This window comes from Euleptes europaea, chromosome 7 (assembly GCF_029931775.1).
Source record: "Euleptes europaea isolate rEulEur1 chromosome 7, rEulEur1.hap1, whole genome shotgun sequence".
Taxonomy (NCBI): domain Eukaryota; kingdom Metazoa; phylum Chordata; class Lepidosauria; order Squamata; family Sphaerodactylidae; genus Euleptes; species Euleptes europaea.
Window position 1 is genome coordinate 66,242,734 of NC_079318.1, and position 15,199 is coordinate 66,257,932.

Below are 15,199 nucleotides of genomic sequence, written 5' to 3' on the forward strand. Positions count from 1 at the left end.
CAGCCAGGCAGCCAAAGGGGCGGTATTCTTGTCCGAGCGCAAAACTCCCCCAGCCAATCACCGTTCTTGGGGGAGGAGACAGGAGACGTCCCAGGGAGCAAAGCAAACATTTTTTCATGGGCATCCGCGCAAGAAAACACGTGTCCACAGGAAAGATCATTTCAAAAGTGGTTTGGATTGCCTCTCTTTTAACCTGGCTTATTTTGCTAAGGGGGGGAAACCACGGATCTGCAGTGAATAACCAAAATTTGACTCCGATGCAAATCAGCATCGAAACAGCAGCAAATGTCCATGAAGAATACCCCTATGACTCTCTGAAGATGCATTACAGGGAAGAGAACTTGTAGCACTTCTGCACATTTCATATTTCACCTTGCTTTGTTTATAGAATTTTATTTTGCTAGCAGCTTCTTTTTTCTAAATTTCCTAAATGCGAACTTTTGATCCTATTGTAAAAAGAATTTAATACGTTTAGAGCTATGGGATTAGCTCCAATGCTTCTTGTATATGAAGACTTGTTCATGTCCAACTGTCGACTTCAAAAAGACAAAATCCAAGTGAAGAACAGGTTTCTCCCTCCTCCAAATGTAATTATACATTTTCCCAAAAAATATACTTTAGAAATGTTGCCCACAAAATGTTTCCCTTCTATTTCAGTGTTTATTCTGAAAAGCATTTCTTTTTTCTTTTAAAGAAAACAAAACAATTTGTATATGTTTTGTTTTCTTTTTTGCTAATGTGGCATGGTTTCTAAGATGTCTTTTCAAATAAATTACAATATTTCAGACAAAAAATACCACAGAAGTAACCAGAACATGCCTCTGCTCTTTGCTGACCTGTTTTTTCTTCATGATCTGGCCAGTGAGTAGAACAATACTTGTGCCATTCTGAAGAGCCATTTAGCAGTTTTCAAGCAGGCTTATATCAAGCCACTGTACTATTTAAAAAAACAAACACCAAAACCCTCTAAAAATATGTGATGGCTGATACTTATACATGGTATCTGAAGAACCTTGAACAAAGTTTAGTTATTATATTCTAAACAGAAAGAATATATACTCAATGTGGCTGACCAATGCTTTGATTTGCCAACATCTTTTGTTGTTAATAGTTCAACAAAGTCTCAAAAATTCTACAAACAGAGAGCAAGGCTTCTTGGAACTGAGGTACCAAACTACTTTGAAAAATTATTCATTTTCTCTCCTTTTTGTGGCTTGAATCAACATCTGAGAAGCATTATGTTCCATTGTTAAAAAGCAATAAAATACACTTTTGAGTCAGTCATATAACCTTGCAATCCTGAGACCGTTCCATATTCCATATCCACAGAAGAGTGCAAATATGGTTATGTATGATAATACCCTTAGCCCAGTACATGTTTCAACATACTCTTTCTTGGATTAAATAATGGAATGAAATTCCTTCTTTTTGTATATACTTTTGCTCTAAAAATGTAAATTATGAAAGAGAAGGAAAAGAGAAACTAAGAGAACAATTAACCTTTCAGTACTTGGCTGTTACGCAGGTAACTAAAGTCTATAAAACTTTCATAGCAAATAGAGATGTAGTCATCCCCTGCGAAATTCTGCTCCTCTTATCAAAACTCTTCTGCAGAGTAGCACTACTTATGCCTCACTACATGGAGTAAGCCGTCTTCCCTCTATCCAACCAGTGCATGCATGAAATGCTGACCCACATTTTTCTGACTCCTGGAAAGATCATTCCTTCACTTGTAGACCCCATGTGGAGGAATAGCTGCATGAGTTATGGCACTGGAATGAGGAGGGGAAGGGTGAAATCACTACTTCTGTGCATTTTGCAAGCATGGCTCCATGGATGGAAGAGGGAGAAAAGGATTTCAATTATTTCCCTCTCCTCACTGCAGACTCCCCTGACCTGCACACCTATTCCTCTGTACGGGTACTGGTACTGCAGGAACAATTTATCTGGAGGTCGGAAGAGGCTTCATGAACAGAGATGAACATGGGAAAACTCTATGCACTCAAGGCTGGGCACAGATCTCTCTGGCTTTGGAGCATATTACAACAGAGTTTTTATGTTTGGCAACATCAGTAGTTTGATATTTAGCCTATGCATCTGAGATTATAAACAAAGTTTTCCAAAGAGCCACAAGAGTGGGAAATAAGTGTGGGAGGTAGTTGTGAATTTCCTGTATTGTGAAGGGGTTTGGACTAGATGACCCTGGTGGTCTCTTCCAACTCTATGATTCTAATAACCAGATAATCTTATCCTTGATAAAACCACTATTTACCAGATAAATACCCCAAATATGATCTCTACTGTTTGAAATATTCCTAGTAATAAATAGGAAGGTGGCACACACAAACATATGCAAAGAGAAAGATAGGTCCTGGGATTGTGGTCCCTATGTAACCAAATGTATGCCCTTGCATTTTGTTGCGTTATTATCCAGTCAACACTTTTCTCCTCATACAACCTGGTACCCTCTTGGCTGTGAAATGTGCTGGCCTATTTAGGTAATAAGCCCAACTGGATCATTTCACAGAGTCCATTTTACTCTGTTTCACAGAATCTGGGACACAGCAACACAGACTCATAGAGAAGCAAAAAGGGAGGGAGGGAGAAAGAAAGTGCTGAGGTGCACAAGAACAGCTTCTTGAGAAGCAGTTCAAATTATTATTATTTTAAGAAGCCAAATCCATTCTCTTACATTCAGATTGGTGCTTCAGCCTAATGAACACATCTTTTTTTAAAAAAAATCCTCCCCAGGAGAAGGGTGGTCTCTTTGCTTCTAATCACAGGCTTCCAGCCAACAATCCATTTTATTGCATTTAGAGCTCCTACCAGCTGAACCGGGCTAGGGAGAAGTGCAGAGACAGCAGTGTGTTGCTGGCATGGATTGCCATTTGGGCTTACAAGAAAATGTTCCCTCTATGGAAAATGATTCTTTCTGAATGGAGATAAGTACTGTGTGCCAGCAAGCTGCTTAAAGGGAGCCTTTACAACAACCTAGACATTCAAGCATACATGGTTAGTCAGAACTGTATCTTTGCTCTGTTCCTTCCTCCTATTATTACAACAGCTTGTTTTCAGTCACAGTTTGCTCCCTTGCTAGTACAGGCTGAATTTTCCTAACCACGGACCCAGTTATAAACCAGAAAGTTGAAATTACAAAACATGACCTGTAATGTTGACTCCCCTTTGTTAATTTTAGCCTCATCTATTTAACCATTAATGAACCAGGGCAAACGCTTATAAAGGAGCCTTGACCTCTAAGACAAACCAACATTTCTCAAAATGCTGCAAACACCCTGGGGGCAGTTTTAAACAAGAAAAAAAGGCCATGAAGAAAAGTTAAACTAACCCCCCACACGCTCTCCTGCTCAAAACTACTCCCCCTGCATGCTGCTTTTCATCAAAACAGACAAGAATTGTATTTTTAATAATTATTTATTTACTTCATTTATACCCTGACTTCATCCCCAGTGGGAACACAAAGTAGCTTAGATTGTTCTCCTTTCCTGCATCTGACCCTCACACTTCCCTGTGAGGTAGGTAAAGCTAAGTGTGAGTGACTGGCTCAAGGTTACCCAATGAGCTTCCATGGCAGGGTGGGAATTTGTACTGTGATCTCACAGGTATCAGTATGAGACTTTAACTACTAGCCATTACATATATTTCTGCATGTTTACTTATCCCATGAATCTCATTTGAATACTTTCATTTTGACACACAGGAATTTCACTGATTCATTCATTCATCCATTATTGCTCCCCTTTTGCCATAAAAATGGACCCTTAAGGAACTGAAAACATATTTCGACTATTCCCCTCCCTCCTGAGTAGGGTTGCCAACCTCTAGGTACTAGCTGGAGATCTCTTGCTATTACAACTGATCTCCAGCTGAGAGAGCAGTTCACATGGAGAAAATGGCCATTTTGGCAATTGGACTCTATGGCATTGGAGTCCCTCCCCTCTCCAAACCTCGCCCTTCTCAGGCTCCACACCAAAAACCTCCCCGGTGGAGAAGAGGGACCTGGCAACCCTAAGCCTGCCTCCAGTATTCTGACAATCTTCCCTGTTTGTGGGTGACCTAGTTTTCAGACAGTTTGCAATTATGTATAGTGAAAAAAATCTGGTTTTTTTTTTAGAAGATCATGTGCCAAGGAATGCAAATCTTCTGTGTTCAGAGTAAATTATGTAATTTGCTCGATTTGCATCATATAGAGATTTGGGAAAGGGCCTGGATTATTGAAATCATGAGCTTGGATGGAGCAGGTAGGAAGCATTTAGCTACACAGGAAAGGACAGGAACCGGTTTGCAAGCGCACACTGGTTTAATAGAAAGCTCACAGAACATGAACATTGCCCTCCACAACCTGCTCAGAGATCTAAAATCATCTGCAACTGTAGCCATCTGATCACTCAGCTTGCACCCTGGCCTTCCATAAAAGATGAACTTCCCGGATCACAGAGGGAACAAGCCAGTGCTGAAGGTTCATGGTTTTTTGTTCAGATCCTTTGAAATTCAACCGAGCAACACTGTACATCTCACTGATCAGCTGTGCAAGTAGAAAAAGCAACAAAATGTTCCCGACTGAAACAGAAAACTTTGCAAGCAGGATATTGAAGAGACTTCCAGAAGAGCTTCTTAGCAGCATCAGCAGATGGATGCTGGCGTGGGTGGAAGTGAACGGAGATGGGCACGCTTTCAATGGTATTAGGGAGCAAAGGAGAACAGCTGGGATGCCATTTGGTGATACAAAGAATGTATGAAAAATTCTGCTGAAACTGAATTAAAGCACTGACATGTACTGAACTGTCCAAGTCCAGCCAGCTTCTTCAGCTTGTAACCCAAGTAACCTAATTTTTGCTAATAGAGCCCTTAGCTCTTTTAATTCCATTGTGCTTTCTATGGGTCTGACCCCAAGGCCATTGTAAGCGTTGGAGAGTATTTCTGCCGATACGAAAAGAATGCGCTTATCAGGCTCTGTATGAAAACCTAAGAAGAGCAATTTCCAGCCGTAAAGTAATCTAAAGTAATCTAGTCCTGCTTGCAGAAAAAGAAAAAGCAATAACACAGACATCACACTTTGCAGGAAGGATGTTCACAATTTATCTGTGTGGAAAAGCATGGCAAGATAGCACAGCCTATTTGCAGGCCTAATAGAAAGCAAAACGGCATTGTCAGTTGGGAAGTTTGCTGCAGGGGCAAACCTTGAAGCCACTAAGCAAATCCTTCTTCTGTCTATTTGTATATGAACATAACAAATATATTTGTTCATTTTCATTTACTCATCTGCAATCCAGCTTTTGAGAGCCAGCGTGGCGTAGTGGTTAAGAGCGGGCGGACTCTAATCTGGAGAACCGAGTTCGATTCCCCACACCTCCTTGGGCCAGTCACAGTTCTCTCAGGACTCTTTCAGCCCATGCAGCCCATGGAAAACCACCTCCCAACCTCTTTTACCTTGAAAACCCTATGGGATCGACATAAGAAAGCTGTGGCATGACGGCACATGCACATACACAATCTATCTTTTACTGAAAAGGCTCAGGGTAGTAGGCATGAAGTTATCTATTTCATCCTCACCACAACCATGTGGAGGTAGACTATGCCGAGAGGCAGTTACTTGCCCATGAGAGAGATTCATGGCTGAGCGAGGATTTAACCCTAGGTTTCTTCCATTCAAGTCCAGCATTCCAGATGGGATCTAAAGAACCAGCTCTCTGTGCTAGAAGGACTGATGAATGAGAACTGTGCCTTTTACTTCTGCAACTTCCAGTTTGAATACCTATTGGTCTCTTTTGTGGGGGAGAGTGGCTAGGGAAGAGAGAAAATTGCGGCTTTGGGGTAAATGGAAGAACACATGCTTATTAATAGTGCAATCCTGGACAGGATTCTACGCCCATGGACATAGGAGGGTGTAACTCTGTTTACGATTGCACTATAAAGGTCCCATGTCTTATCCTTGGCATGTACAGTTAAAGGATCTCATATACCAGAAGTTGGAAAAGATCTTCTGCTTGAGACCCTGGGGATTCACTACTAGTCAGTCAGTAGACAATAATGAGCCAAACAGATTAATAGTCTAACGCTACAAGGCATCTTTGTATGTTAATATGTTCTCAAACAGCAGTGTTTCGTACCATATGAATATCATTTTTAAAAGGGACTTTAAAAGTTGACTGCAATATCAGCTGGGGACAGGCAGAGTCTTCTGCTCAAAGAAAAAAGTCAAAGGCATCCCATTGGACACACCCAAGCTCTTAGACAGTCTGAACCACAGTCTCTGCTTACTAAACCACACTGGTTCCTTTAGACAGCCTTGCACTAATAAATGCTATAAGAATGTATTCCCTAGGGTCTCTGGACTTGGGAAAGAAACAAAAGAAATGTCATCACACACTTAAAACTATCTATCTAGAGATCTGTAGATAAATAGAAGAAATATGTGGATAATATAGGTAAGATTTTCCGATCCCACAAAAATATCTTCACAAATTACCATACACAGGTAGATCCCCTTCCTGCAGTGTAAGTTCCCTGTAAAAAAACAGCCATGTAGTGTAGTGGTGTATGAGTCCTGGATTGGAGACGTAATGCTTGTGTGTGTGGGGGGGGGGGAGGGAGGAAGATCTATGACATTTCCCCAGTCATAACTGATCCCCCAGGTCCTTTTAGTTATGGTGGAAGGGTAAGATGTTAGCATGAAAAAGAAGAGTTTAACCTCTCGTTCCCCGAACCATAACCCCAATCAACATTGCTCCTTATGCCTTCTAAAGCTGAATTTCAATTATGGATCCCAATTATGAATCCCCAATGTCTCATGTCAGTTGGCCATTAAAGGCGAAATAGGAAGTGTAAATGAGACAACTTGTCTGCAACCTCACATGTTATCTGAGAACAGTAGTAACAGAACAAAGACTGGCTGACTTGTGTCTTTCCTGGCCAATATATTTTATCACCAGTTGATGTTACACACATTGGGAAACATTGGTAATCTTATACCAGATTTTTGTGTATGAACCAGTTTCCATGTTGCAAGAACCATGGTTCGTGTTAATATTTACCATCAGGCCACAGAAGATATAAGGTTTTCTATTTTCAGACAAAAATACCTTTTTTTAAGTTGTACTTCTGGATGTGTCTTTAATAATCATGTTTTGTATATATGACCAATGAGGGAGGCTCAATAGGACGAAACGCGTATGGTCTTGTATCGGTCATTTATAATAAGAGTATCATCAACAGAGTTTGATATCTTTGTAACAGTCTACTGATGGTTTTATACGTAGCCTGTATTCCAGGCCCTGTGTTTTTAACAAACTTATTATGTAAACGATATAAAAAATATAATCATTTTGTTATAGAGTTTATTGTTTTCAGCTCAACCCTTGAGGCTCCCTCTATCCTGCATAGCTTAGAGAAATGGAAAATATGGTTTCTAGGCTCAGTCAACAACCCTGCACACACCATACAAGGCACATAGCTGGTTTGTGCACCCATGCCCTATATTTCAAATTACTGGTTATATCAGTACTGATCAGGATGTTGGAGCACATTATCCATAAAGTGCTTGTGAGAGCCAGCATGGTGTAGTGGTTAAGAGCGGTTGTTTCGAGTGGTGGACTCTGATCTGGAGAACCAGGTTTGATTCCCCGCTCCTCCACATGAGCGGCGGAGGCTAATTTGTGAGCTGGATTTGTGTCCCCACTCCTACACATGAAGCCAGCTGGGTGACCTTGGGCTAATCACACACTCTCAGCCCCACCTACCTCACAGGGTGTCTGTTGTGGGGAGGGGAAGGTGATTGTAAGCCAGTTTGATTGTTCCTTAAGTGGTAGAGAAAGTCAGCATATAAAAACCAACTCTTCTTCTCCATGTGATTGTGTAGACAGGTAGCATTCAGGCAGGTATACTTTTGCTGTAGCGTTCAGACATTTCTGAATTTGCCTCTTGTTCCTCCATCTGCATTGTCAGTATACAGATATGCACTGATAAAATGCTGCATAAAAGCAATCTTGATGTATCTCTGGATGTTATCCAGTTTCTTTTTGTCTGGTATTTTACTAATCCGTACAAGGGCATCCACCTCAGTAAAGCACTACATGTTGCACTCATATGAACTTAAAACCAAAATTAAAGCAGAGTGGCATGCAGCACAGGAAGACATTCTGGAACAATGGTCAAACAATGGAATTGGGGAAACTGACTCATGAATAAATAAACAGCTGTACTTGTGTCATAGAATAATACAAAAATAATATGAAATGTAGTGATTGACGCTCCCAAAGCCTGTCTTACGCCTGATTAATTTTTTGATGACGGGCAACATGTGTAGATGACAGGCAACAAAAGGTAGGAATACGGGATACTAATCATGAAGATTCCTTCTATCTGGCTTGAGGGCCACCCCCTTTTCCATTATCCTCTTAAGGCAGGAAATTAGTTGCAATCTTTGCAATTTATTCCAAATTTGGAGACCTCCACAGTTATATGGGGGGGGGGGAGTAAAAAAAAGGCTACAAGTGCCTACAAGAGCAGAAACACCTTAATAACCACAGGAGTAAGAAACATTAACATGTATCTGTATACAAACAGGTTAAGTGAAACAGTTCATAGCCTCTCCCCTGGATCCTCTAGGCAAGATAAGTGTCCTCCATAAGCCAGATGGGATAATATTATGCTGTGAAGTTCCAGACAAAAAGAAACTTCATTATGAGGATCCAAAGTTCTGGTCTCATTGTAAACTGACGACAAAATTTTCAGTGTGGAGATATCTGAAAGCCATGCAGAGCAAGGGGAAGGAAGAGAACTTCCAATAAGAAAACCACAGAACACGTTTGAGCGCCTACCACTAATAAACCACATCAGCTGAAGTGATGTTATCCAGGCTGTAATATCTAACAAAAGTGGACAATGAAGCTCACTTCGCTGCTTTACATATGTTTTCAATCAGAGCATGGGTATTGAAGGGTGATGTTGTGGCTAAGCTTCTTAGGCAGTAAGCAGTGATGTCTTCAAGCAGTTGGAAACCTTCATATTTGTGAACACATGAACACATGAAGCTGCCTTATACTGAATCAGACCCCCTTGGTCCATCAAAGTCAGTATTGTCTACTCAGACCGGCAGCGGCTCTCCAGGGTCTCAGGCAGGGGTCTTTCACATCACCTACCTGCCTAGTTCCTTTAACTGGAGATGCCGAGGATTGAACCTGGGACCTTCTGCATGCCAAGCAGATGCTCTACCATTGAGCAAACACTATGTTCTCCCTTAACCATTTGCTCAGAGACACCAATGATACCTCCTTCCGCCTCACTATTGGTGATGAATAACAGTTCTGATTTGCAAAAAAAATTGCTGTTTGTTCAGTATAAATCTACAGGGTTCTGCAGAGGTCCAAAAGTATGCTAGTCCTTCTTTGGACAATTACACTTAGGGCAGATGAAAGGAAGCCTGTCTGAAAGGTAGCATTTGTCTTAGGTACAAATCTTGGACCTGAGTAACGGACTACCTTGTCCTTTTGAAATATGCACAGACTTGGATACAGAGAGAGAATGCTTAGTTCTGAGAGTCCTGACAGACATGATAAGCGGAAAACTTTAAAAGTCAAGTATTTAGGAGGTATTTCCCTCAAAGGTTCAAATGGAGTCTTGGTTGGCACTTGTAACATCCAAGGTAACCTTCATGAGGAAAATGATAAATAGCCAAAAGACATGACGATCAAACTCCATGCAGAAAATCTTTAATGTGAGGATATCTGGAGACAGGAACACTGTCTATCTTTGGGAGGACCAAAACCAGTCCTGCCACTTGTCAGCACAATTTTGTTGAGGGAAGCTATTTTGTAGAAAAGAAAAGAAATATGTGGAAGAGTTGCTTGAAGGGCTTCAATCTTTCCCCTCCTAAACCACCTGGAGAAAGCTGCCAATGTACAACAATATATTCAAGAGGCAGGTGGTTTCCTAGCAGACAGTATCACTCTAGTGACTTTCTTCTGAGAACCCTTGTTGGTATAGGGGTTGCTGCTTAATTCCTATGTGACCAGATATGGTGAGACACTGGACCTGGGTCAGCAGGTTATTGCCATTGTTTGTTTATATATTAACTTTATACCATCCAGTGGTGGTAGATGAATTTATTTATTAACCTGTTGCTTTCTATACTGGCTCCAATATTCAAGTAAATGGGGCCTTTAAAGCACTAATGGAATTATCAGAAATATGAAAGAATTTAGGCTAGGGTTAGGGGTTAACATTTTGTTGTGCTGATGACAACCAGGGCTATCTGTATATTTATTTATATACAACACTTCTGTCTTAAATGTAACAAAAAATTGAGAAATTGTGATTAGGATTAGGTTTCGTGGTAGCGATAATTTTACAATATGTAATAAATATATGGAACTCTGAAGACTGAAAAGGAAGTCTTTATTTGATGAAGTCTTTATTCAACAGTTTGATGAGGACATGGACTATGCTTGATTAAAAAAATGTAGTTGCACTGCAGACTCCCTGACATTGTTGTCCCTGATGATTATTTCCAGACTTATTTTCTTTTGAAAAAGAATTGTAGAACTGGCTGGATCTGGAGTGATTGAATCCTGATTTTAAATTACCATTATTCTTACACCAAAAGGTTATCATTTGGTCAGATCTGAAACTGGGGAGAGTCCTGTGGGAATAAAAACAAGAACCATTGAATATGTTCCCTTTTTTTGGTGAAACTTGTGGCTTTCTTTTTATTAATTTCTGCAATAGTGTCATCCAATTTATCTCCCAAAGTGTCTGCCCCCAAGTATGGAATAGTCACCAGACTGGTCCAAGGGAATGTGATTAGCCTATCTATGCAAGCACAGGTTTCATATTACAGCTGCTAATGCTGTTGCCCAAGAAGAGAACTTTGTGGCATCTAGATTGCCATATGCCATAAATTCAGCGGCTCACTTAAAAAAAAATTGTCAGTGACTTTTAAAATCATGGTTGGATAGTCAACCACTAAGCACTTTGACCACATTAATGGTTTTGATTGCCAGTGCAGTGACCTCATGCTTGCCAGAAAGGGCAAGTTCCACCTTCTTTTCTGTGTCATCGTTCAGGGAATCTACTCCATCTTTAGGAACAGCTACTCCTGAAATCAGAGCTACTCTCTGAGTGTCAGTTAGTGGATTGTGCACCAAACCATTGGCTTTTCTACTTTCCTAGGTAAGGAATATAGACTTCTAGTCTGTCGTGATCAGAACCTGATGGAGGTTGGGATTTTCTACACCTCTGTGATTTCCTCTTCAAAGAATTCAAAGAAGATAAATATACAAGGCCTGGATTTAAATTTGAGGAATATGCCTTGTTGCTGATGGATTCTTCTCCATCTCCTTTGGGCACTGTCATTAATCACTTCCAAACTCTGTCAAACAAGAGTAAACACAACTTGTCCACAGAGAAAAGCCTCTTACTTTGGATATCTTGACCAATGTGTTCCCATCAGAAAACTTCCATACCTCCCCGTCTAATTCATTTACAGATTCCTCAAATTCAACAATAGATGTTTCTGATCTGAAATATGGTCCACCTAGCATGCTGTCCCTGTTCCATGCCACCTTAGTTGGCCACAATCTACCTGAAACCAGTTGAGAGGAGAAATGGGCAGAACATCTGGAAGTAGTGCACTTGCATAAGTGAATGGGGGATGGGAATCAGCATGGGATAACGTGTCTCCATTTTCTCCAGAGCATGACTTTTCCCTCTCCATGAAGCACCACATCCATCATCTGACGGTGGAGGAGATCCTCTTATTTTCTGACTCATGAAAAGAGTCCGTCACGCCAAATTACCTGTGAGGAGCAAGTTCCCACCAATTTTTTTCCTCTGGTCATTTTGCCTCCTTCTGTCTAGCCTCTGGGCTGTAAGGCTTTTCCATCTAATCTTCATCAAAATGACCACAGGTACCATTTTCTGAGCCTAGTACTAACAGGTTGTGCTTCTTCACTCTGTCCTGGAGCTCTGCTGTTTTCTCTATGGCAGCCGTTTGGTCAGGAAGAACTTTCTGCCTTGTGGCTTGGGGAATGACCATAGACAAGGCACCTTCTGCCTGTACTGCCAGCTCTGCTGCCCTTGACAGTTAGTGCTGGTTGGCCATCTCATCAGCCAAAAGTCATAAAGGGTAGAAAGAAAAGGTAGGAAGACACAGATGACAACAGGACTCATTTAAAGAAAAAGGCAGACAGAGACACAGAAAACATGAAGGAATTTAGAGATGAGAATAAAAGTAGCAGATTGCAATTGGAGAGCTATAAAGAAAAACATAAAGAATTAGGCAGAGCTTGCATAACTTTCCTAGACACCTGATGAAGGCAGGAAAAGAACTCAAGGTGAAGACGCCACCAGAGAGGACACAAAGATTACAACTAACATGCATCCTGTATCCAAGAGAATAACGGCAAAAATTGTACCCTCAGTTCTGGGTGAGAACAGGACAGTGGTTTGCAAGTCACACGAAAACATAGGTGTTAAATAACAAAACTGGAGCTAAAGTATATGTGCATGAATAGTTAGCCAGAATGGAGTAGAGACACTCAAGTTGCTTTGTAAAAGAGGCCTGCATAAAGACAAGCCAAAAACACTCAGAAAATGTATGAGTTCTGGGAAAAGCCCTTGGGAGAAGTCAAGCTGTCTGCCCAACTACATTTGGCATAAAAAAGTATGAAATTCTAGTTATGGAGACGGCATACAGAATCCTCACATGACACACCAGTTGAATAAAGGGGGAAGAGCAATTTTGATTTCCCTTGATGGTTCATCACCTGAAAAAAAATTTTTTTGCAAGCTGTTCTCCTGGAAAGAGATACAAGCTGGGAAAGAAAATGGAAATAAATTAAAAACAGTCCCCAGTCACAATGACTAGAAAGCTGAATAGATTCAAAACTGAATCCTTCCTTGACCAGAATTCTATTTCCCATTCATTAAGAAGGCAGAGAATTACACACAGAGTAATACTTAGCTGGTTTCATTCTCCACTTCACTTATGGAAAAGTAAATCAATAAAAGTGCCTGTGGTCTTCGCCAGGCACAGTCATTTAGTCTTAAATAAGCTGACAATAATCAACCTGAATGAACTTTTCATGTTATGTCTTCTTTTGTGTTAAATTTATTTTTTTTATTCTTCCATCCTTTTTATCTTTGTATCAAGCTTGTATCCCAGCTGGACTCAACTGAGGGTCTCCATCCCAACTTCTTTAGGAGGAGGAAAATCTGTTTTATAAACTGAATATCAAAAATATAAAGTAATATTACACTAGGACATTGATGATGAAGCTCCTTCAGAGCTTGAAATCATCTTGTGGAACAGGACATAGTAAATTTATTGCCACAAATGTGAGAAGATGCCTTATGCCAAGTGATACCATTGGTCCATCTAGCTCACTATTTTCTACTCTGATTGCAGTGGCTATCTGGGATCTTGAGGATTCCCCATCACCTACTTAGCAACCTTTTTTGTTTGGTTTTTGGAGATGGCAAAGATTGATAAAGGGACCTTTTGTATGTAATGCATGTACTTTATTTGTAAGATATGGAAAGAGGTGGAAAGAAGTAATAGCACAGAAGAATGCATAAGGATAGATTTTATTTATTTATTTATTTCCATTTGTTACCCCGCTCTTCCCAGCCAAAGCCAGGCTCAGAGCGGCTTACAGAATATTGTTGGGGAATTAAGAATTCTATTAAGAATTGGTTTGCTAGACTGCTCAGCTCTAAAGGGGAATATAAACGAGGATGATCTGCACCCATGGACAAAATGTGAGGGTAAGAATGGGAGGGTCTGTGGCTCTGCTTGGCTTGCAGAAGGTCCCAGGTTCAGTCTCTGGCATCTCCAGTTTAAAAAAGACCAGGGAGCAGGTGATATGAAGACCTCTGCCTGGAGAGCTGCTGCTATTCTCAGTGTACAATACTGACCAATGGTCTGATTCAGTATAGTACAGCTTCATGTGTTCAGTGGGAGAGACTGGGAGGAGAGTACACACAGTTGTATTCTGCGATATTACAAATGCTAACTTATTCTATGCTTTCTTTCATATTCCCATACCTTGTTTAACTCAGGACTTGGAAAGGTGAGTTTTTTGCCTGGACAATGGGAGCACCATCCAGCATTATCAGCATTATCACTAGTCAAATTCATCAACCATAGAGCTAAGTTACTATGATGCAGTAGCTTGATTATTATCGGTGTTTCAAACAAACTTGTCTCTAAATATACTCTTAAAAGCAGAGAGAATAGGACTTTCTGCCCCTGGCTGTGAATGACTGCATTTCACTGAATGATTTAAGATTATATTCTTTTCTTTTATTTATCTATGTGATTGATTGTTACATAGTTACATTGTCATTTGGTTTGTGAGTGATTGTTTCGATTCTTCACTCATTGGAGGATTATATCTTTGTTCACTATCTATTGGTCAGAACAGATAGCAGCTTGTCTGCACTGCACTGAGCTACGAGAAAAGATATATCCTCTTAATTTATTTATTTTTACTCTCCCAGCTTGTATCTCTTTAGTTATTTGTAAGAGCACACAGGCACTAACTCCCATTGCAGGGAGACAAGTAATTGGACAACATTATTATGCAGAGTTCACAGCCTGAGTAATTCTGTTGTGATGGTAGAAGGGATCAAAACCTGGCAGCAACACTTAACACCCCTGCTATTTGAAATCACAGACTGCCACAATTACACAAGATGTTGAAATGATACAGATGTTGAGCTTGATGAGACTTTTTTCAGGATGGCTCCTGGGGTGAGTGGAGCTGAAAAGCAATTTCCCCACACTCATAAGAACATAAGAAAGGCCATGCTGGATCAGACCAAGGTCCATCAAGTCCAGCAGTCTGTCCACACAGTGGCCAATCAGGTGAGCAACAGGTTCCCAGGCTTGGCAGGCACTTAGCCAAAGAATCTGCCCTGGACACCCACACACAAGTTTCCTTTGTCTTTACTTACAAAATGTTCCTTTCCCCATTAGCAATAAATTCCAAGCTTAGCCCCAGAATTTGATCCTCAATGGCAACATTTGAAAGCCTAATTTTAAATCCAGGTGCATCTGATCATGCACAGACAGCCTTTCCTTTCCCGTTGAAAGCTTGTCTCAGCTCACCCTTCAACCTAGCATTAGAGTTCAATAGTACAGGGACTCCCAGCAGTCCTTAAACCCAGCACAACTTCTTCT

The 15,199-nt window shown here is 40.7% G+C and overlaps 1 protein-coding gene across 26 annotated transcripts in view; it reads right to left on the minus strand.

The window, feature by feature from the left end:
• Positions 1-15,199, minus strand: part of NRXN1 (neurexin 1) — a 1,090,355-nt gene that overhangs the window by 1,031,746 nt on the left and 43,410 nt on the right. The window lies entirely within an intron of this gene.